Source organism: Melospiza melodia, chromosome W (genome assembly GCF_035770615.1).
Source record: "Melospiza melodia melodia isolate bMelMel2 chromosome W, bMelMel2.pri, whole genome shotgun sequence".
Taxonomy (NCBI): Eukaryota; Metazoa; Chordata; class Aves; order Passeriformes; family Passerellidae; genus Melospiza; species Melospiza melodia.
In genome coordinates, this window is record NC_086225.1 from 25,622,332 (window position 1) to 25,645,813 (window position 23,482).

Genomic DNA, 23,482 nt, shown 5'->3' on the forward strand with positions numbered 1-23,482 from the left:
TAAAGTAGATTAATACGCCTTAAGCAGAAGACGGATATGAAGAGGGATATGACATGAAAGTTTAAGCAACACTGCTGACAGCAAAAGGCTTACCTGCTGCAGATACAGGAGACAAAATACTATTTTGACACAAACATTGCTATTCAGATGACAGTAAAATTCTGAGTGACAGCAAAATTTACTCAGTCATGACAGTAAAATTTGCTCACATCAAAATGTGCTAATCAATTCTTAGTGTAAGCTAAGCACCTTAAGCAAAGGGTAGTTCAAGCGTAACTGGTATTTGATGGCAAAAAAGGCAACTTGGCCTGCGTTTCTCACTTCTACTCCATTCAAAAGCTTACTCTGTCTCAGATTCCTAGGAGGGATACCAACGCAAGCCACGAAACTGCACGAAAATGATGATTGAAAGAAAGATAGATTAGAAAAATGGAATAATGGTTCATGTTCTTTTCCTTCCAACTGCTTTGTTTGCCCTTTTAAATTTTTGAAGTCCTTTCTGGTGTCACCATGGTTGCACTGCAGCAAGTGTTCGGCTGTAAGCTGTCCATATTGCCAGCTTCTGGACTGCCTTCAGAAAACTTCCCACTGGTTTTGCATAGAAATCACAAGCAGTAGAGATGACAAAGACTGCAGAAACCTTCTCATCTCCTTCTAGAGCAAGACCATGTCTTTCAGCCACTCTTAACTAGACAACTTTCATCAGTCATGAGGGAGTCTCATGTTCAAGAGCTAAGCAGTGACAGCTGTAAATGACAAAAAGCAGACTGAAATTCTCTTGGGACTCCAGCAGAGAGCAATGAAGGAGGTTGAATTCACCTTCTTGGCAAGTTCTAAAATGCACGTTAACTTGAGCACAGGAGCTAAGCCATCATAACATTTGTTGAGTATGTCTGCGTAGACAGAGTTTCCATCACTGCAGAAGCAATGTTATTTAACCGACGTTATCATCTCTAGCTGCTAAGTTGCACTTATTGCAAAGTATCTGCAACGTATTTTACAGGGTGGGCTTTTATGTGTAATCCCTGAGTAATATTGCAAAGAGAAGTACTTGGGGTGTGGGGTGGGGGGGGAACCGCAACTCTTAGGTTTTTCAAATCGTGGTTCCATTTGAAAGTCAAAAAAGATGTCAAACCTTTCTTTCCTAGACGTATTACCAGCACAAACTGTACCAGAATTTATGACCCCTAACTGTACCATGGATGCTCTTTCTCTGGACTATTCCTTAAGAAACAAAGTCCTCACTAGAAATAAAACAAAATTAGCCAAAGTATTGGCCTGGATTAGTTCCAAGGCTCTGTACTAAAGGCCAAACGGGTGTAATAATAGTAACGAGTGGACTAAAAGTTAAATCAATAGAGCATTACTCAGTTCAAAGACATCTTGTGTCCTAATGTTCTAACAGAAGACTGTAAAAACCTGTCTATTTTTGTGGGTTTCTTTTATCCATTTAGCTGTACCTTCTACTTTTCTCCACTGTCTGAGAACATTGATGATAAGGTTGGATGACCTCATGTAAACTTGTAGAAGTAAAGAAAGAGAAGCCAGTAAAGAAAGGCAAATTTGTTAATTGCAGGTGGAAAGAGGGAGGCCAACAAAAGAAAACAAAAGAACAGTAATAATGAAATGCTCCCCTGTCTTCTGTGAAAAGTAAAGGCACAGACAAGAAAGAACAAGTGCAAAATTCTCACTAGAGAAACGCACTTGATCTGACTCAAGTATTTTGCGGTACATTTCTTGCTGTTTTCTCATGCCAAACATATTAACCATTGAAGGTGTCGCTTTCCTCTTTCTGGAATACAGCTAGGAAGCTGGCTGTGTCTTTGCTGACAATCTGCTATTCGCAGAGGTGTCCAACTGAAAGTCCTAGATCAATTGATTTGCTCTGTCACTTTGCTATGGCATGACTTACAGTTTCAGCACCTGAAATTGCCAGCCCTACAATTCTTTGCCCCTTGATTGGTTAGTTAGGCTCCTTGGCAACTGGCATTTGTAAGGACATAAAACTTGTGGGATCTCAGCACCTCAGGATGAAGGTGCAGAGTGACCGAGACCACCCTTGGGGGGCTCGGGAGGCCTGGAATGTGGCCAGAAGTGTCTGGTGGCTGGACTTTGATCCTACACAGGAGATGACACCTGTATGAAGACTGGGACGATTTCACTGGGGTGAATGGTGAAGGGATAAGTTAATTAAGGTGTAGAACACAGGGTTTAGGATTCCTGTACAGGGGGGTCTAAAGAAGTAAGATGGAGGAATTGGGGCGTGTCCTGTCCTTCTTCTTCTTCTTCTTGGCCTCCATCTTCTGTGGTGATGGTGGCACTTTGGGATTGGTCTTTACTAGAAGTGCACCGGTTAATGAGAGTAGAAGGTATTGGGGAAAAATTATAAATATTGTACATGTAACTTCGAGTATAAAGATAAGTGACCGCCCCGGGGGTTTGCAGAGTGTGCCCATGGCTGACTTGCTGTGCAGACCTCTGTCGGGCTGAAAGAAAATCTTTTAGATAAACAATTAATAAACACCGAGACCGAGACAAGATCAGAACTCTCTCCTCGTCCTTTGAAGCGCCGGGCTGTCCAAGGCCACTCTGGGCCTTTCCAGGCCACCTAAACAGCAGAGAAACCAACAAAAACTATGCAGAATTTGCACCGTGAGATGATGCCAAATGAGTCACGCCGGTAGATTAACTAGGGCATGCAAGGCAGAGAGAGGGAAATGAGAGCACAAGAAGAGAGTACAGTCTCCTTTTTTCTGAAACACTGTAGAGATCAAACTGAACACAAATCCTTCTAGGGGTAGTTCTTGCAAAAGACTAAGAGTTCTTTTTGTGTTCACAGGCCTGGAATATTTAGCTTTGGATCACGGCAAAATGCAGATGACAAAACGAGGCCTTGAAGTCACATCCAGTATGAAGCAGTAGGAAAGAGGAAAGCAGCTGAGAGCGTCAACCCTGCTAAGTAGTCTCAGTATTCTTCTTGACATTAGCAGAAATTTGAAATGACTCTCTGAAAATGACAAAGGAGGCAGAAGAAAAGGGAGCGATGACTCCTCTGGCATAGTGTTTCCTAACAGGAATCTTCAAAATGTAAAGGTTGTATCATCCTTTCAACTGAAGGAAGGTATGAAAACAACAGGAAGGAAATGGCATCAAATACTCTGGGCAGTGTACTTCTAGACAGAAAGGCCACTGATGGAAAACCAATTAAACTGGCACCAATGCAGCAGCATTGTACTAAAGCCAGAAATGTCCAGCGCTTCGCTCTCTGCCATTCCATTCAGATGCACACAGCAGCTCTGCAACATTCCTACTGATCATCTTCTTGGCAAACTGGGAGTGAGGGTCCGTGGTGATGCACAGTCCCCAGGAAGATGCAAAGGAGAGCTGCTTTCTTGCAAAAACCAGGATTTTGAAACACTCAGGCCTTTACCAGTTCCATAGCTTTAAGCCATAACAAACACAACTCAACCAACCACCATGCACCATGCTGTGAACACACGACGGTTCTAGAACTTGTTGATCTACCTCTAATTCAGCTGCCTCACCTTCCCACAGTCCTTTTCTACTTAGCCAAAGTGATGGGCGTCAGCCCAAGGCCTTCCTTTTGTAAGCTTCTAGCTCTATGCAGCAGCAAACCACTACTTTCTTCTGTGCCAAGACTTTAGGTAGACCATTTGCATCTGCCCTTCCAGTGAAACCTAATGGGGAGAGAAAAGCCTCTCAGAGATGTTCTGTCATTCCATTCTCTTGACAGGCCATATCAAAAGAAAAGCAAGCTATGGGATTGTGTACTTGCTCTTACAAAACAAACACCTGCTGCCCTCTGACAATCAACTAGCAGAAAACCAGCAAAACTGAGACTTGAAGCAAACAACACTTGGAAGGGAATAATGATGTGATAATAAAGACAACACTTTTCCAGGCTATCGAAATATTGGACATGTCAACAAAGGCTTGAGAGCAAAGGTCGAACTAATGGGGAAAGGGTAAAAGAATCCCAAGAAAAACACGACAAAAGGTTAAAACAATTCCAAGAAAAACATAGGCAACTAACCTGTTGAAGCCTTCAGGAAATCAGTGGCCGCTGATTTACATAGGCCATTCAAGTTAACTGACCTGTGCACCTTCCACTCCTTTTTCGGCACCTTTCGGCACCATAGGGATGAATTGAGACCAAGGAATCACAATTCCTTGGATTCTGTTCTTAACTTTAGGAGAGAAGTACAGCAGCTGAAGTACCTGTTGCTGATGTGATACCCAGGAACACCGAGTTGACACATTTCGCTCTTGGAAAATATCAACAAGCAAGACTAAGAGATAAGGCTGGCTTATATTCATGACACTTTTCTTGTTTTACAGCCTGCTCTGATTCTGGTGCAACTTTTTTCATTAGCTTCTCTCCAAAAGGAGAAAGTCCAGTTCAAGGTCCCGCCCTACTGCTGCAAGTATACCATTTGGTTTGTCGAGCCTAAAAATTGAATTGGAAGGTACAGAGCCCCCCGGAGCTAAGAGCCGCTCCGGGGCATCTTTCGGCAGAAGCCCCGCTCCGGAGAGCACTGTGAGCGGCACAATCGTCTTTGCGTGAAGAAGCGGCTTCTTCGCCTCCAGGAGCCGGAGAGAGTGGCAGCTTCGGAAAGGTGAAGAAGGAAGCTGTACAACACTGGGATTGTGTGCGCAGCTGATAGAAAACAGTACCTTTCCACTTTCCTGACTTTTCCAAACACATGAATATTCGATTGGAAGCTATTTTGGACAACTTTCTTTCTCTTCTTCCAAAACACGCGGTAGACCTTCCTGCAACTTCTAGAACACGATGGGAGATGTTTTATGCCCTGGTACAGTTTCTCCTTGCCAGACGTAGTGGAAAGACTGTTTACTAAGATGTAGACGATAAGAGAGGCTAAAGACTGGATGAAAGCAAATGACACCAGTCTTCAAAAAAGGTAATTAGGAGGACTCGGAAAAGTACAAACCAGCCAGCCTCTTTTTTATCCCCAGGAAGTTGATGAAGCAGCTCTTCCGTGAAAATCTTGCCAGGCACATGAAAGACGACAAAATAATGTAGTTAGCATGATTTTCCAGGGGAATTTCATGCTGAACATCTCTTTAAACTCCTCTGATGAATCAACTTGACTGGTAGATGAAGGGAATATGGTCGGCCTGGGCTTCAGGGAGGTTTTTGACTTTTCTCTACATGGCAGCACACATACATACCGGAAGCAATAGTGCAAAGGGGAGGGAACCAGTGTCTTTTCAGTGATGCTGAGAGAAAAGACGAGAGGCAGTGGGCACACACTGAAATACAGGAGATTGCCTTTGAACATCAGTAAATTATTCTTTACTGTGAGGGTGACTGAACCACGGCACAGACTGCCCAGAAAATTGTGGAGCCTGGATCTTTGAAGACATTAAAAGTACACCCAGATAGAATCCTGGGCAAGACGCTCTAGGTATCCTGGTTAAAGCAGGGGGGTTGGGCCTGGTTAGGCCCACCAACCCCTTCCACTCTCATTCTGTGCTAGTGAATTCTCTTCGAGATGCATTTCAAGCACTGGCATGACAAAGTTCTGTGCAGACAGAGATCCAAATGGACATGGCATCTAAGTTCCTTAAGCAGTGTTCAAGAAGAATGTAAAACTCTGGGACAAGTGTCTCTTCCCTAACTGAATCCCTTTCATGGGAAAATTCCCAGCTCTAGAAAGATCTTCTGATACACATGCTTAAGACTGACACTGGCTGAGCAAATTTCTCCCTATGTGTATCTAAGACCAGTTAGGATCTTCACCCAAAGTGCTGTCAACATAGTCACAGAATGCCTATTGTTAAGAAGTGACAGCTTCCATCAGAATGGATACTACTGGTCCACAAAATGGATTAATGGATGGGAATTATCTACTTGGGTTAAAAACAAAAATAAAGAGTTGGTCTTTATTTATCAATTTCATTGCAATATTGATAAGGGAAGAAAAAGACCTAAGTCCTTGACTTTCTTAACTCGAGGAAAGATTTTTAAAATTCCTTGTAAAAATGTATTATCACGATCAGATTATTGAAACCATTTTAGTTGGGAAAAAAGTTCCAAAATTGTCTAGATAGTGGCAAAGAAGCCAAGAAAAAAGGAAAGAAACAAAAAGAGAGCAAAAGAGTCAGCTTCAGTGTACAAGCTCGTTCTAGAAGTAGTCTGCTGGGAAAAGGAACCCCCAGTTGAATTTCCAATGTATTCCTGCGCTTGATTCAGAAACTGGTCAATGTAAAAACCAATCCTTTTGTACAATTTCTCCCAGCAACAAAAACTCCAACAGGTTGACACTACCATCATGCCTGTTCCAGACATATTTAAAAGAGAAATGATGATTTTCTTGAAAACCTACTTGCATAAAAGTTGCAAGATGGTGGAGGGATTCCCACATCCTCCTTCCTCCATCTGGCTTGAAAGTATATTTAATAAAATATGCAACAAAGCACATGATTTATAAGGTAGAGTCAAATGGATGATTTGGGAATTGATCTCTTGTTGATAGTAAACTTCATATCCACTCTGTGTGACCTTTCTAAAACAAAATGTGGAGCTGAGGCATGAATCTGCCACAACAATTGTAAAGCAAACATACACACTCCCCTTCACATGCCCCCCCTTCCACACACACCTAGGCACACACAGAGATCAGCATAGCAGATCATGAACACCTTGGAAAAGATTGAAATGCTAAATGCCTCTCTTTATGGGCAAAAGAGCTGGTGCAGTAATTCAAATGCCTGGTACAAAAATTCTGTTTAATATTTAGCTCCTATTTAAAACACAGCTTTTCATTTCATTCTATTTACAGAATATTTTCATTTCATTTGTTTCTTTAAAATTACTTAGTTCTCACCTGTTGTATGTCTAGGAATATTTTCTTCGAAAAACAGAAAAAAATAGATGATATCTTTTCAGCAGAAAACATGTGTTGATACAATTTTAAACCATCATGACATGGAAGAATTGTTTTGTCCCTCTCTAAGGTGGAAGAAGCATTTGGATCACAGATCATCTACAATGAAATACTTGACATGTTTAAGATGCTTTCAATCAATTTTGATCGTCAATTGCTTATTCGTTGTAAACAGTAATTTTTCAGTGAAGGGAAAGTGTGTGTGGTATATCTACATGATGTGTTCAAACCCAGTTCCTACTAATGGCCAGGCTGAATTCCAGTAAATAATGTCCCGAATGATATTTTGCCGCCGCCTTTGGCACTTCATGAAATCTTACCATGATGAAGTGCTGAAACACAGAGATTTTCACTTAGAGAGTGTCTCATGTTGTAACCCATCCCATGGATTTTATGCTGTAATTCTTATCTCTTTTAAAATTTGCTATCTTCTGTACAGTTTTCATGAATCTTTCTGTTACAGTAGTGAAAATCACAGATACATGTCATTTTGTACAACTTTGAATTTACCACAAGAGCTGAGAGAAAACTTGCTCCTATACTTCAATCCCAGTTTCTTCTATAGTCCAACTTTGTTTCTCTACCATCAAGCTTCTCCTTTGTTGCTGCTCCAAGCCCCGTCCAAGCTGACCTTGAATACTTTCAGGGATGAGACACCCACAAATTCTCTGGGCAACCTGTTCCAGTGTTCCAGCACTCACACAGTAAAAATGGCCTTCCTTTCATCTAATATGTGTAGGAAATCATAAATCTAGGCATAGAAACTTGGAGTGCAAATTTGAAATTCTTTTGATTTGAAGCACATTTTATATGAATACTGACTTACAGATGACTACAAGATGTTGATGGGCATTTGAGTTGACAAGTTTTGAAAAAGTGCACGGAAATTAAAATGGAAGCCAGTAAAATTAAAAACTTCTTGCCATTTTCTTTTTCCTCTCCTATTCAAAATTGCATATGTCAGATATCAGCGCTTCATGCAAACCTCTCAGATGCTCTCAGAGAAAAAGCTTTTCTTTCAGACTAAGTCGCGGTTGACGTAGAACACTTGTAGTAGTGAAAGTTTTTCTGGGCATCGGGGCAGCACTTTCTGCTTGGACTGGTGTGCAGAATGCATTTTATCCAAACTGGAAAATTGATCCCAGCTCTGTTCTATTCATCATTCTTACTACATCAGGCCTGAAGATTCTGTGAAAAGTAGCCTGTGGACCTTGAAGATAGAGCATGTGAAACAGATGAGAGGGGATGGAGAAGGTGAGGGAGAGAAGAAAGAGCATATGGCCCAGTACGCACACCAGGAAGTATTTCTTCACGTGATCATGGGAGATTGCAGGAGCCACTTGGTACTATCAAACCAGCCCGACTTGGAACTGGGGCCACCTTGGGTCTTGGAACCATCCTATGTATCGTCGATTTTAAGGAGCCAGCAGGCCACTCTTGGCCACCGGCCTCCGAACACAAACCTCGACCCTTTTCCCTGGCAAAGAAAACTCAGCTTCCCTGCTTCTCAGTGGCAGGTGGCAGGAGCCACTTGGTACTATCAAACCAGCCGGACTTGGCACTGCTGCCACCGTGGGTCTAGGAACCATCCTGGGTATCATGGATTTTCAGGAGCCCGCCGGCATCTCTACGGCCACACCCCCCCAAACACAAACCGCGGCCTTTTTCCCTGGCAAACAAAACTCACCTGCCCCGCTTCTTGATGGCAGATTGCAGAAGGCTCTTGTTACTATCAAATCCGCCCGACTTGGAAGTATTGCCAACTTAGGTCTGAGAACCATCCTGCATATCAAAGAATTTCAGGAGCCAGCAAGCCACCCTTGGCCTCTAGTCCGCATACACATGCCTCGGCCCTTTTCGCTGTAAAACAAAACTCACCTGCCCTACTTCTGGATGGCAGATTGCAGGAGCCACTTGGTACTATAAAAGCAGCAAGACTTTGCACTGGTACCACCTTCGTTCTGGGAACACTACTGCGTATGGTGGATTTTCAGGAGCCGTCCTGCCACTCCCAGCCCCAGGCCCCCAGACACTATCAAACAAGCCTGACTTGGAACTGGTGCCACAATGGGTGTGGGAACCATCCTGTATGTCAATGAATTTCAGGAGCCGAATGGCACTCTCGGCCACAGGCCCCCATACACAATCCTCGACCCTATTCCCTGGCAAACAAAACTCACCTGCCACGCTTCTGGATGTCAGATTTCAGGAGCCACTTGTAAAATCAACCCAGGTAGACTTGACACTGGTGCCACCTTGGGTCTGGGACCCATCCTGGTATCGTTGATTTTAAGTTGCCAGCGGGCCTCTATTATCTACTGGACTAAAAACACAAACCATGGCCAATTTCCCTGGCAAACAAAACTCACCTGCCCCGCTTCTGGCTGGCAGATTGCAGGAGCCACTTGGCAATGTCAGACCAGCCCGACTTGGAACTGATGCCACCTTGAGTCTGGGAACCATCCTGCCTATCGTGGATTTTCAGGAGCCAGCCGGCCAATCCCAGCCACAGGCCACCAAGCACAAACCACGGCCCGTCTACCTGGCAAACAAAATTCACCTGCCCTGCCTCTGGATGTCAGAATGCAGGAGACCTTTGACGCTATCAAACCAGCCCGACTTGGCACTGGTGCCACCTTGGGTCGGGAAACCATCCTGCGTATCATGGATTTTAAGGATCCAGCTAGCCACTTTCGGAAACAGGCCCCCATACACAAATCTCGGACCTTTTTCCTGGAAAATAAAACTCACCATCCCCGCATCTGGATGGCAGATTGCAGGAGCCACTTTGTACTATCAAACCAGCATGACCTGGCACTGGTGCCACCTTGGGTCTGGGAACCATCCATCCTATCGTGGATTTTAAGGAGCCAGCCGGCCACCCTCAGCCACTGGCCTTCAAAAAAAGACCTCGACCCTTCCCACTTGGAAACAAAACTCCCCTGCCCCGCTTCTGGATGGCAGATTGCAGGAGCCAGTTGTTATTAACAAATCAGCATGACTTGGCACTGGTGCCACCTTGGCTCTGGGAACCATCCTGCGTATCGTGGATTTTTAGGAGCCAGACGGCCACTCTTAACCACAGGCCCCCACACACAAACCTCGGCCCTTTTCCTATGCAAACAAAACTCACCTGCCCTGCTTCTGGATGGCAGATTGCAAGACCCTCTTCGTATTATCACACCGTGCCAATTTGGTACTGGTGCCATCTTGGATCTGGGAACTATCCTGCATATCGTGTATTTTCAGGAGCCAGCCAGCAACTCTCGGCCACAAGCCCCAATGTACAATCCTCGGCCCTTTTCCCTGGCAAACAGAACTCACCTGACGCGCTTCTGGATGGCAGATTGCAGGAGCCACTTGTACAATAAAACCAGCCCGACTTGGCACTGGTGCCGCCTTGGGTCTGGGACCCATCCTGCGTATTGTTGGTTTTCAGATTCTCCGGACACAGCTGGCCACAGGACTCAAAACAGAAACGGCGGCCATTTTCCCTGGCAAACAAAACTCACCTGCCCCACCTCCGCATGCCAGCTTACAGGAGCTACTTGGCAATGTCAAAACAGCCCGACTTGGCAGCGTTGCCACCTTGGGTCTGGGAACCATCCCGCATATCAAACAATTTCAGGAGCCAGCAAGCCACCCTTGGCCTCTAGTCCGCATACACATGCCTCGGCCCTTTTCGCTGTAAAACAAAACTCACCTGCCCTACTTCTGGATGGCAGATTGCAGGAGCCACTTGGTACTATAAAAGCAGCAAGACTTTGCACTGGTACCACCTTCGTTCTGGGAACACTACTGCGTATGGTGGATTTTCAGGAGCCGTCCTGCCACTCCCAGCCCCAGGCCCCCAGACACTATCAAACAAGCCTGACTTGGAACTGGTGCCACAATGGGTGTGGGAACCATCCTGTATGTCAATGAATTTCAGGAGCCGAATGGCACTCTCGGCCACAGGCCCCCATACACAATCCTCGACCCTATTCCCTGGCAAACAAAACTCACCTGCCACGCTTCTGGATGTCAGATTTCAGGAGCCACTTGTAAAATCAACCCAGGTAGACTTGACACTGGTGCCACCTTGGGTCTGGGACCCATCCTGGTATCGTTGATTTTAAGTTGCCAGCGGGCCTCTATTATCTACTGGACTAAAAACACAAACCATGGCCAATTTCCCTGGCAAACAAAACTCACCTGCCCCGCTTCTGGCTGGCAGATTGCAGGAGCCACTTGGCAATGTCAGACCAGCCCGACTTGGAACTGATGCCACCTTGGGTCTGGGAACCATCCTGCCTATCGTGGATTTTCAGGAGCCAGCCGGCCAATCCCAGCCACAGGCCACCAAGCACAAACCACGGCCCGTCTACCTGGCAAACAAAATTCACCTGCCCTGCCTCTGGATGTCAGAATGCAGGAGACCTTTGACGCTATCAAACCAGCCCGACTTGGCACTGGTGCCACCTTGGGTCGGGAAACCATCCTGCGTATCATGGATTTTAAGGATCCAGCTAGCCACTTTCGGAAACAGGCCCCCATACACAAATCTCGGACCTTTTTCCTGGAAAATAAAACTCACCATCCCCGCATCTGGATGGCAGATTGCAGGAGCCACTTTGTACTATCAAACCAGCATGACCTGGCACTGGTGCCACCTTGGGTCTGGGAACCATCCATCCTATCGTGGATTTTAAGGAGCCAGCCGGCCACCCTCAGCCACTGGCCTTCAAAAAAAGACCTCGACCCTTCCCACTTGGAAACAAAACTCCCCTGCCCCGCTTCTGGATGGCAGATTGCAGGAGCCAGTTGTTATTAACAAATCAGCATGACTTGGCACTGGTGCCACCTTGGCTCTGGGAACCATCCTGCGTATCGTGGATTTTTAGGAGCCAGACGGCCACTCTTAACCACAGGCCCCCACACACAAACCTCGGCCCTTTTCCTATGCAAACAAAACTCACCTGCCCTGCTTCTGGATGGCAGATTGCAAGACCCTCTTCGTATTATCACACCGTGCCAATTTGGTACTGGTGCCATCTTGGATCTGGGAACTATCCTGCATATCGTGTATTTTCAGGAGCCAGCCAGCAACTCTCGGCCACAAGCCCCAATGTACAATCCTCGGCCCTTTTCCCTGGCAAACAGAACTCACCTGACGCGCTTCTGGATGGCAGATTGCAGGAGCCACTTGTACAATAAAACCAGCCCGACTTGGCACTGGTGCCGCCTTGGGTCTGGGACCCATCCTGCGTATTGTTGGTTTTCAGATTCTCCGGACACAGCTGGCCACAGGACTCAAAACAGAAACGGCGGCCATTTTCCCTGGCAAACAAAACTCACCTGCCCCACCTCCGCATGCCAGCTTACAGGAGCTACTTGGCAATGTCAAAACAGCCCGACTTGGCAGCGTTGCCACCTTGGGTCTGGGAACCATCCCGCATATCAAACAATTTCAGGAGCCAGCGGGCACTCTGGGCCACTGGCTCCAAAACACAAATCTCGGTCAGTTTCCCTTGCAAACAAAACTCACCTTCCCCACTTCTGGATGGCAGATTGCAGGAGCCCCTTGGTACTGTCAAACTAGCGCGACTTGGCACTGGTGCCACCTAGGGTCAGGGAATCATACTGCCTATCGTGGATTTTCAGGAGCCAGCCGGCCACTGCGGGCCATAGGTGCCCAGAGAAAAACCTGGGCTCGTTTCCCTGGCAAACAAAAGTCACCTGCCCCACTTCTGGATGGCACATTGGTGGAGCCAGTTGGTATTATCAAACCAACCCGACTTGGCGCTGGTGCCATCTTGGATCTGGGAACCATCCTGCGTATCATGGATTTAAAGGACCCAGCCTGCCACTGCCAGCCACAGCCTCCCAAACACAAACCACAGCCCATTTTCCCTGGCAAACAAAACTCACCTGCCTCGCTTCGGGATAGAAGATTGCAGGAGCCACTTGGTACTATTAAACCAGCCCGACTTGGCACTGGTGCCACCTTGGGTCTGGGAACCATCCAGCCTATCGTGGATTTTCAGGAGCTAGGGGGTCACTCGTAGCCACAGGCCCTCTATTGTAAACCACGGCCCTTTTCTCTGGCAAACAAAACTCACCTGCCCCACTTATGGATGGCAGATTGCTGGAGCCACTTGGAACTGCCAAATAAGCCTGTCTTGGCAGTGTTGCAACCTTGGGTCTGGGGGCCATCCTGCATATCAAGGATTTTTAGGAGCCAGCCTGCCACTCTCAGCCATACGCCCCGAAATGAAAATCCCGGCCTTTTACCCTTTCAAACAAACTCACCTGCCCCGCTTCCGGATGGCAGATTGCAGGAGCCACTTGGTACTATCAAACCAGCCCGACTTGGCACTGGTGCCACGTTGGGTCTGGGAACCATCCTGCGTATCGTAGCTTTTCAGGAGCTAGCTGTCCACTTCCAGCCATAGGCCCCCAGACACACATCTCGGCTCGTTTCCCTGGCAAACAAAACTCACCTGTCCCGCTTCTGGATGGCAGATTGCAGGAGCCACTTGGTACTATCAAACCAGCCCGACTTGGCACTGGTGCCATCTTGGGTCTGGGAATACTCCGCGTATCATGGATTTTAAGGAGCCAGCCGGCCACTCCCAGCCACAGGCACTCAATTAAAAACCATGGCCCTTCTCTCTGGGAAAAAAAGTCACCTGTCCCATTTCTGCATGGCAGATAGCAGGAGCCACTTGGTATTATCAAACGAGCCCGACTTTGCACTGGTGCCACCTTGGGTCGGGGAACCATCCTGCGTATCGTAGATTTTCATGAGCCAGCCACCCACTAAGAACAGCAGGCCCCCAAACACAAACAACGGCCCTTTTCTCTTGCAAACATAATTCAGCTGCCCCGTTCTGGATAGCATATATCATGAGCCACTTGGTATTATCAAACCAGCCTGTCTTGGTACTGGTGCCACCTTGGGTCTGGGAAATATCCTGCCTATCGTGGATTTTCAGGGTCCACCCGGCCACTCCCAACCACCGTTCCAAAAACAAAACTTTGGCCCTTTCACTGGAAAACAAAACTCCCCCGCCCCGCTTCTGGATGGCAGATTGCAGGAGCCACCTGGTACTTTCAAACCAGCCTGACTTGGCACTGGTGCCACCTTGGGTCTGGGAACCATCCTGCGTGTTGTGGATTTTCAGGAGCCAGATGGCCACTCCCCGCCACAAGCCCTTATACAAAAACCACAGCCCTTAACTCTGGCAAACAAAACTCAGCTGCCCCACTTCTGGATGGCAGATTGCAGGAGCCGCTTGGTAATATCAAACCAGCCTGACTTAGCACTGGTGCCACCTTGGATCTGGGAACCATCCGGCATATCGTGGATTTTAAGGTGCCAGCCGGCCACTCCCGCCCACAGGCCATAAAACACAAACCACGGCCGTTTTCCCTGGCAAACAAAACTCGGCTGCCCCGCTTCTGGATAACAGATTGCAGGAGGCACTTGTTACTATGAAACCAGCCCGACTTGGCACTGGTGCCTCCTTGGGTCTGAGAACCATTCTGGCTAGGGTAGATTTTCTGGAACCATCCGGACACTGCAAGCAATAGGCCCCCAGACACAAACCTGGGCCCGTTTCCCTGGCAAGCAGAACTCATCTGCCCCGCTTCTGGATGGCAGATTGCAGGAGTTACTTGGTGCTATCAAACCAGCCTGACTCGGCACAGGTGCCACCTTGGGTCTGGGAACCATCCTGCATATCGTAGATTTTCATGAGCCAGCCAGCCACTCCGAGCAGCAGGCCCCCAAACACAAACCACGGCCCTTTTCCCTGGCAAACCAAACTCACCTGCCCCGCTTCTAGATTGCACATTGCAGGAGGCACTTGATACTCTCAAAGCAGCCTGACTTGGCGGTGGTGCCACCTTGGGTCTGGAAACCATCCTGCGTGTCGTGGGCTTTCAGGAGCCAGCCGGCCACTCCCAGCCACAGGCCCGAAAACGCAAACATCGGCCCTTTTCTCTGGCAAACAAAACTCACCTGCCCTGCTTCTGGATGGCAGATTGCAGGAGCCACATGGTACTATCAAACCAGCCTGATTTGGCACTGGTGGCACCTTGGGTCTGGGAACCATCCTGCCTATCGTGGATTTTCAGGAGCCAGCCAGCCATTCTCAGCCACAGGCGCCCTAATCCGAATCTCGACACTTTTCCCTTGCAAATAAAAAACACCTGCCCTGCTCCTGGATGGCACATTGCAGGAGAAACCTGTTAATGTCAAACAAGCCCGACTTGGCACTGGTGCCACCTCGAGAATGGAAACCATCCTGCGTATTGTGGATTTTCAGGAGCCAGCCGGCCACTCTTGCCCACAGCCCCCTAAACACAAACCACGGCCCTTTTCCGTGGCAAACAAAACTCACCTGCCCTGCTTCTGGATGGCAGATTGCAGGAGCCACTTGGTACTATCTAACCAGGCCGACTTGGCACTGGTGCCACCTTGGATCTGGGAACCATCCTGAGTATCGTGGATTTTCAGGAGCCAGCCGGCCACTCCCAGCCATAGGCCCCCAAACAGAAACCACAGCCCTTTTCTCTGGAAAACAAAACTCATCTGCCCCGCTTCTGGATGGCGGATTGCAGGAGTCACTTGGTACCATAAAACAATTGCGACTTGGCACTGGTGCCACCTTAGGTCAGGGAACCATCGTGCTTATTGTAAATTTTCAGGAGCCAGCAGGACACTCTCGGCCACAGGCCGCCAGACACAAACTCGGCCTGTTTCCCTGCAAACAAAACTCACCTGCCCCGCTTCTGGATGGCAAATTGCAGGATCCACTTCGTACTATCAAACCATCCCCACTTGGCACTGGTGCCACCATGGGTCTGGGAACCATCCTGCCTATCGTGGATTTTCAGGAACCAGACGGACACTGCAGGCCATAGGCCCCCAGACAAAAACCTTGGCTTTTTTCCCTGGGAAACAAAACTCACCTGTCCCGCTTCTTGATGGCAGATTGCAGGAGCCACTTGGTACTATCAAACCAGCCCTACTTGGCACTGGTGCCGCCTTGGGTCTGGGAACCATCCTGCCTATCGTGGATTTTCAGGAGCCAGCCGGCCACTCCCGGCCATAGGCCCCCAAACACAAACAATGGCCCTTTTCTCTGGCAAACCAAACTCAGCTGCCCTGCTTATGGCTGGCAGATTTCAGGAGCCACTTTGTACTATAAACCAGGCCGACTTAACACTGGTCCCACCTTGGGTTTGAGAAGCATCCTGCGTATCGTTAATTTTCAGGAGACAGCCGGCCACTCCCAGCCACAGGACCCCGAACACAAACCTCAGTCATTTTCTCTGGCGAACAAAAGTTAGCTGCCGCGCTTCTGGATGGCAGATTGCAGGAGCCACTTGGCACTATGAAAGAGCCCTGACTTGGCACTGGTGCCACCTTGGATCTGGGAACCATCCTGCGTACCGTGAATTTTCAGGTGCCAGCCGGCCACTCCAAGACACAGGCCCCCAAACACAAACCACGGCCCTTCTTCATGGCAAACACAACTCACCTGTCCCGTTTCTGGATGGCAGATTGCAGGAGCCACTTGGTACTATCAAAAAAGCCTGACTTGGCGGTGGTGCCACCATGGGCTCGGGAACCATCCTGCCTATCGTAGCTTTTTAAGAGCCAGCCCACCACTCCCAGCCATAGGCCCCCAGAGACAAACCTCGGTCCGTTTCCCTGGCAAACAAAACTCAGCTGCCCCGCTTCTGGATGGCAGATTGCAGGAGCCACTTGGTACTGTCAAAGAAGCCCGACTTGGCTCTGCTGCCACCTTGGGTCTGGGAACCATCCTGCGTATCGTGGATTTTCAGCAGTCAGTCGGCCTCTCCCTACCATAGGCCCCCAATCACAAACCATGGACTTTTTGCCTGGCAAACAAAACTCAGAAGCCCTGCTTCTTAATGGCAGATTGCAGGAACCACTTAGCACTGTTAAACCAGCCCGACTTGATGTTAGAAAAGAAATGAAATTTAACAAAATATTTAATTATAGTGTGTTGTGTGTGAACTAGTTTTTTAAAAAGTAGTTTTGTAGCTGTTGAAATTGTTTGTTGGGTTTTGTGTGTAACCTAGCAGGTAGTCTTAGGGATTTAATAAATAATTAAACTAGTGCAGGAAAGTAAGAATGCTAACCTGTCTGGAGGCAGCATACAATGCTCTTAGAATAAAATAAGCAGAGGATTAATGATCTTGATTGTGAACCAAGGAATGTATCACAAGGGGTCTGTGACCAGGCAATGGGAAGGGAAGACTGTTTCTTGGAGTCTAGGCAAGGGGAACGGGGAACTGTTTCTTGGAGACTTTGTTATGAATCGCATGTATAAGAGGGAAGCACCCATACGTTAATTTGGGGGCTCAGATTTTGGGATGTGAGTCCCCCAGTTCCCCAGGCCCTTAATAAAGCACCCACAAAACTTATCCGAGTTTTGTGTCATTTATCAATCGGGCAACAGTTTTCTGGCGACCGCGGCAAGACTCCAAGGGCTGCTGGGGCGGTTCGCTTCCCGATCCACTCCAAGCCGACACCGAGCACTTCTCGGGGTGTAATCGGTCGTGCCCGACACCCCGCGCCTGTTGGAAAACTGCCAAGGTAAGCCCGAAGGTGCTTTTTATTGGAAAAAGTTGATAATTGGATTTGGATTTGGTGGTTGGTAAAAAAAGCCTAGGCTCCAGCCATAAGACGTCTAAGGACGCAGGACTGGATTTCGCCTCCTGTTTGTTTTAGGGAAGGACGGCGAGAAGGTATATTGGTTTAAGTTATATTGGTTTATTGGGATTAATAGTGGAATTAAAGGTTGTAATATGATGTCTTTTAAAACTTTTGAAACCTTAGTGCAAGCCAATGGTAAAATACCTGGAAATACACCATTAGGTTGTATATTGAAACAGTGGAAAAGTGAGGGGTATTATCAAGAATTGGATAAAAGCAAAATGATAGATTATTGTAATCATTGGTGGCCTGAATATGAGATTGGGGAAGCGGGATGGCCGGTGAATGGTACACTGGAATTGGGGATAATGGAATCTTTGATGCAATTTTTAAGGAGAAATGAGAAATGGGATGAAATACCATATTTGGATTTGTTTTTCGTTTTATATCGGAAAGAGGAATGGCAAAAGGAATGCGGTATTTTTGTTTTAGAAGTGAATGATGAAAGGGAGTGTGTGGGATGTAAAGAAAGAAAGGAGCGTAATTTGTATCCTTCAGTCGCGGAAGATTTGTCTTATTGTATAGCACCTCCGAGGGTTCCGGTTGCTCCTAATGTGCCCCCTGCTCCCCCTGCGGATATAGCTATAAAAATGGGATCTAGTGAGAGTGATAGTGATGGTGGTGATGGTGAAAAGAATGAGTGTGTTAAAAGAACTCCGTTAGCAGGGCGGACTCGCAAGGGAAGGAAGGGGCAGAAGGGGCCAGTTAACTGCGCTGTTAAGGGAAGCTGTGGGACCACAGGGAGAAAGGATACTTATAAAGGTGCCTTTCTCCCCCGGGGATTTGGTAATATAGAAGCAGTCAGCGAGGAGTTATCGGGAGGATCCTGAAAGGGTGGCAAGGGTGGTTAAAATGGTAATAAAGACTCAGAATCCAGACTGGAATGATTTACAGGTATTATTAGATACTATAATGGATTCCACGGAAAAGGAAATGGTTATTAGAGCCACTAGAGGAAAGGCTCGTGAGGAAATTCGGTTGAGACAACTAAATGAGACAGTTGATGAATTGGTACCAGGTGAGGAACCTAAGTAGGACCCAAACTCTACGGGAAGAATAAGGGCTGTAAAACGATATCAAGAATTGTTGGTGGAAGGAATTAGGACAGGAATACCTAAGACTATGAACTGGTCTAAGTTGTATTCGGTCAAGCAGGACAAGAATGAGTCTCCGTCTGCCTTTTTAGAATGATTAAAAGACATGGCTCGGAAGTTTACTAATTTACATGTAGAGGATCAATCAGGAAAACTTCAATTGGCATTGTTGTTTTTGGGGCAATCACAAGAGGATATTAGGAAAATGTTACAAAAGCTGGAAGGAGAGGATATTAGGAGTTTGGATAAAATGCTAGAGGTAGCGTGGAAGGTATACAACAACAGGGAAAAAGAAACTGCAAAAAGACAACAAGCTAGTATTCTGGCTGTAATGCAACAGACAGGGGCAGGAGGAAGACCCATTAGGGGTCGAGGTCGGGGAGGAGCTAATCGCGGACAGAGGGGGTTGGCAAGAGGTCGGGGAGAATTTGGGTTTGCACATAACATGGGGAAGTTGGATCCAAACCAGTGTGCGTTTTGCCGACAATTGAGACACTGTAAAAATGAATGCCCGGTTAGAGGAGGTATGGGCATGGGAAACATGGGATTAAGGACAGGTCCAAGGGGGAATGCCCCTGTGGGAGGATTCACGGGAGGACCAGCAGAAGTCGCTCAAGCACTAGTTTTGGGAAACTATCAGAATCAAAGCTGACAAGAAAAGGATTTAAGGGTAGTTTTAGAAATAGATGGAAAGGATCAAGAATTTATGGTAGACACTGGAGCTACTTATTCCGTACTCAATAGACGATTGGGACCTTTAAGTGACAAAATGGTACAGGTGGTGGGGGCAACAGGGAAGCTAGAGGAACAACCATTTTTACAACCTTTAAATCTTAGGTTTGGGGGGAAGGAATTAGATCACCAATTTTTGTATATGCCTGTCCTGGTTTAGGACAAATTAGGGGAAATCTCCAAAAGGGAGCCCCCCCAAAGAAAACAAACCTCCAACCACCCCTCCCCCAACACCAGGTTCGGGAAGGAATTTCTCGGAGGAGCAAAGTGGAAAACAAAACCTATTTATTTACAAGTAACAAAAGAACACTCCCCAACACAAGAAAAGAAACAAAAACAGACTATGTAGTGAGGGCGCCAAGCTTCTCTTGCAAGCTCCAGGTGTCCTGGACGTCTCAGGTCAGGTCCGGAGCCGGTCCAGTATCTTCAGGGGAGGGTAAGAAAGAGGGAACAAAAGAAAAGAAAAAAAAAACAGCGCAAAAAGCAGAAAGCAAGCAAGCAAAGCGGCTAGCCAAGCCAAGCAGCAAAAAGCCCAAAAGCCAAAAAGGCCTGGTCAAACACTCCCCCCCCTCTCTTCTCCGCCCCGCCGCAGCAAGACGGCCGGGAGGGGGGAAGAGAGAAAAGGCACAGCTGCCAGACACAACACACGATATTGGGATAAAGGCTGTCAACCCACGACACTCCACCCCTTATCCCATATCGTGAATATACAATAAAAACTTTCATTTCACTTACTCACACCTTTGACACTTACGCATTCCTCTCATCTTACTTGCTCAGACCTTTGACGCTTACAGTTTCCTTCTGTCTCACATTCAACAAACAATGACATTCATATATGAGTCTCATCCCACAATCAGGTCTCCCTGAGGTACACACCGTGTTGTTCCATCTTTCTGCATTATCCACCATGTATAACCTGGTCCTTGAGCAAAGACAATCCCACGGATGAGTTTGTCTGTACTCGAGGCAGGGTTGATCCATACTGTCTTTCCCAACAAACCTCTGACATGGGCCACTGGGGCTTTATCCCCATCTACTATATTAAGGAGCTCAGACTGAGCAGGACCCGCTCGGTTGGTGGAACCTCGAGTGTTAACTAACCAGGTAGCCTTTGCCAAATGCTGCTCCCAGTTTTTTAAAGACCCCCCACCCAATGCTTTTAAGGTGGTTTTTAACAATCCATTATACCTTTCCACCTTCCCTGCAGCTGGTGCATGATAGGGGATATGGTATATCCACTCGATGCCATGTTCCCTAGCCCAAGTATTAATAAGATTGTTTTTAAAATGAGTCCCATTATCCGACTCAATTCTCTCGGGAGTACCGTGCCTCCAAAGGACCTGCTTTTCAAGGCCCAAGATAGTGTTACGGGCTGTGGCATGAGACACAGGGTAGGTTTCCAACCATCCCGTGGTGGCTTCTACCATGGTTAGTACATAGCGCTTGCCCTGGCGGGTCTGAGGCAGTGTGATGTAATCAATCTGCCAGGCCTCCCCGTATTTGTACTTAGACCACCGCCCCCCATACCAGAGGGGCTTCACCCGCTTGGCCTGCTTAATGGCAGCGCACGTCTCACAGTCACGAATAACCTGAGAGATACTGTCCATGGTTAGATCCACCCCTCGGTCTCGTGCCCACTTATAGGTGGCATCTCTACCCTGGTGACCTGAGGCATCATGGGCCCATCGTGCTAAGAATAACTCTCCCTTATGCTCCCAGTCGAGATCTATCTTCAACTCCCCTATCTTTGCAGCCTGATGGACTTGCTGGTTGTTTTGCTGCTCTTCATTAGCTCTACTTCTGGGGACATGGGCATCTACATGGCGAACCTTCACAGGTAACTTCTCTAACCGAGTAGCAATATCTTTCCACTCTTCCGCAGCCCAAACTGGTTTTCCTCTTCGCTGCCAGTTCGCCTCTTTCCATCTCTTCAGCCATCCCCATAGAGCGTTGGCTACCATCCAAGAATTGGTATACAAATAAAGCCTTGGCCACTTCTCTCTCTCTGCAATACCTAGGGCCAGTTGAATAGCTTTGATTTCAGCAAATTGACTGGATTCGCCTTCTCCTTCAGTAGCCTCTGCAACTCGTCGAGTGGGACTCCATACAGCTGCTTTCCACCTCCGTTTCATCCCTATGACGCGACAAGAGCCATCGGTGAATAGAGCGTAACGCGTTTCTTCTGCTGGTAACTGATTGTATGGTGGAGCTTCCTCAACCCGGGTCACTGGCTCTTGTTCCTCATCCGCGACACTAAAGCTTTCACCTTCGGCCAATTTGTAATTATTTCCAGGATCCCAGGGCGATTTAACTTCCCAATTCGAGCGCGCTGCATAATGAGGGCAATCCACTTACTCCAAGTAGCATTGGTGGCATGGTGGGTAGAGGGAACCTTTCCTCTGAACATCCATCCCAGCACCGGTAGTCGGGGTGCCAGAAGGAGTTGTGCCTCTGTACCAATCACCTCCGAGGCGGCTTGGACTCCTTCATAGGCGGCCAAGATTTCTTTTTCTGTTGGGGTATAGTTATCTTCAGACCCCCTGTAGCTCCGACTCCAAAATCCCAATGGCCGGCCTCGGGTCTCGCCAGGCACCTTCTGCCAAAGGCTCCAGGACAGACCATGGCTCCCGGCTGCAGAGTAGAGCACGTTCTTCACATCTGGTCCCGTCCTGACTGGACCAAGGGCTACAGCATGAGCGATCTCCTGCTTGATCTGGATGAAAGCTTGCTGCTGCTCAGGGCCCCAATGGAAGTTGTTCTTCTTGCGGGTAACCAGATAAAGGGGTCTCACAATCTGACTATACTCAGGGATGTGCATCCTCCAGAAACCTATAGCACCTAAGAAAGCTTGTGTTTCCTTCTTATCAGTTGGTGGGGACATAGCAGTGATTTTGTTAATAACATCCGCAGGAATCTGACGCCGTCCATCTTGCCACTTCACCCCCAAAAACTGAATTTCTTGGGCAGGTCCCTTGACTTTGCTCTTCTTAATGGCAAATCCGGCTTCCAAGAGAATATGAATTATCTTCTCTCCTTTCTTGAACACTTCTATTGCCGTGTTCCCCCAAACAATGATATCATCAATATATTGTAAATGTTCTGGAGCCTCACCCTCTTCTAGTGCAGCCTGGATCAGTCCATGACAGATGGTAGGACTGTGTTTCCACCCCTGGGGCAGTCGGTTCCAGGTATACTGCACTCCCCTCCATGTAAAAGCAAACTGGGGCCTGCATTCTGCTGCCAGAGGGATGGAGAAAAACGCGTTAGCAATATCGATGGTCGCGTACCACTTTGCTGCCTTGGACTCCAGCTCGTACTGCAGTTCCAGTATGTCCGGTACAGCCGCACTCAGTGGTGGAGTCACTTCATTCAAGGCACGATAGTCCACAGTCAGTCTCCATTGTCCGTCAGATTTTCGCACAGGCCAGATAGGGCTGTTGAAGGGTGAGTGGGTTTTACTGACCACCCCTTGGCTCTCCAGCTCTCGGATCATTTTGTCGATGGGGATCACGGCATCTCGATTCGTCTGGTACTGCCTGCGGTGCACTGTTGAGGTGGCAATTGGCACTCGTTGTTCCTCTACCTTCAAGAGTCCTACTGCAGATGGGTTCTCTGATAGTCCAGACAAGGTATTCAATTGTTTAATACCCTCTATCTCCACTGCAGCTATTCCAAAAGCCCACCTGAATCCCTTAGGATCTTTGTAATAGCCATTCCGGAGGAAGTCTATGCCCAAAATACACGGAGCCTCTGGACCAGTCACAATCGGATGTTCCTGCCACTCCTTCCCAGTCAAGCTCACCTCAGCTTCCAACAAAGTCAACTGTTGTGATCCCCCCGTCACTCCAGCAATGGAAACAGGTTCTGTCCCCACGTGTTCCGATGGCATTAAGGTACACTGTGATCCAGTGTCAACCAATGCTTCATAGTCTCGTGGCTCTGATGTGCCAGGCCATCTGATCCACACCTTCCAGAAAACCTGGTTC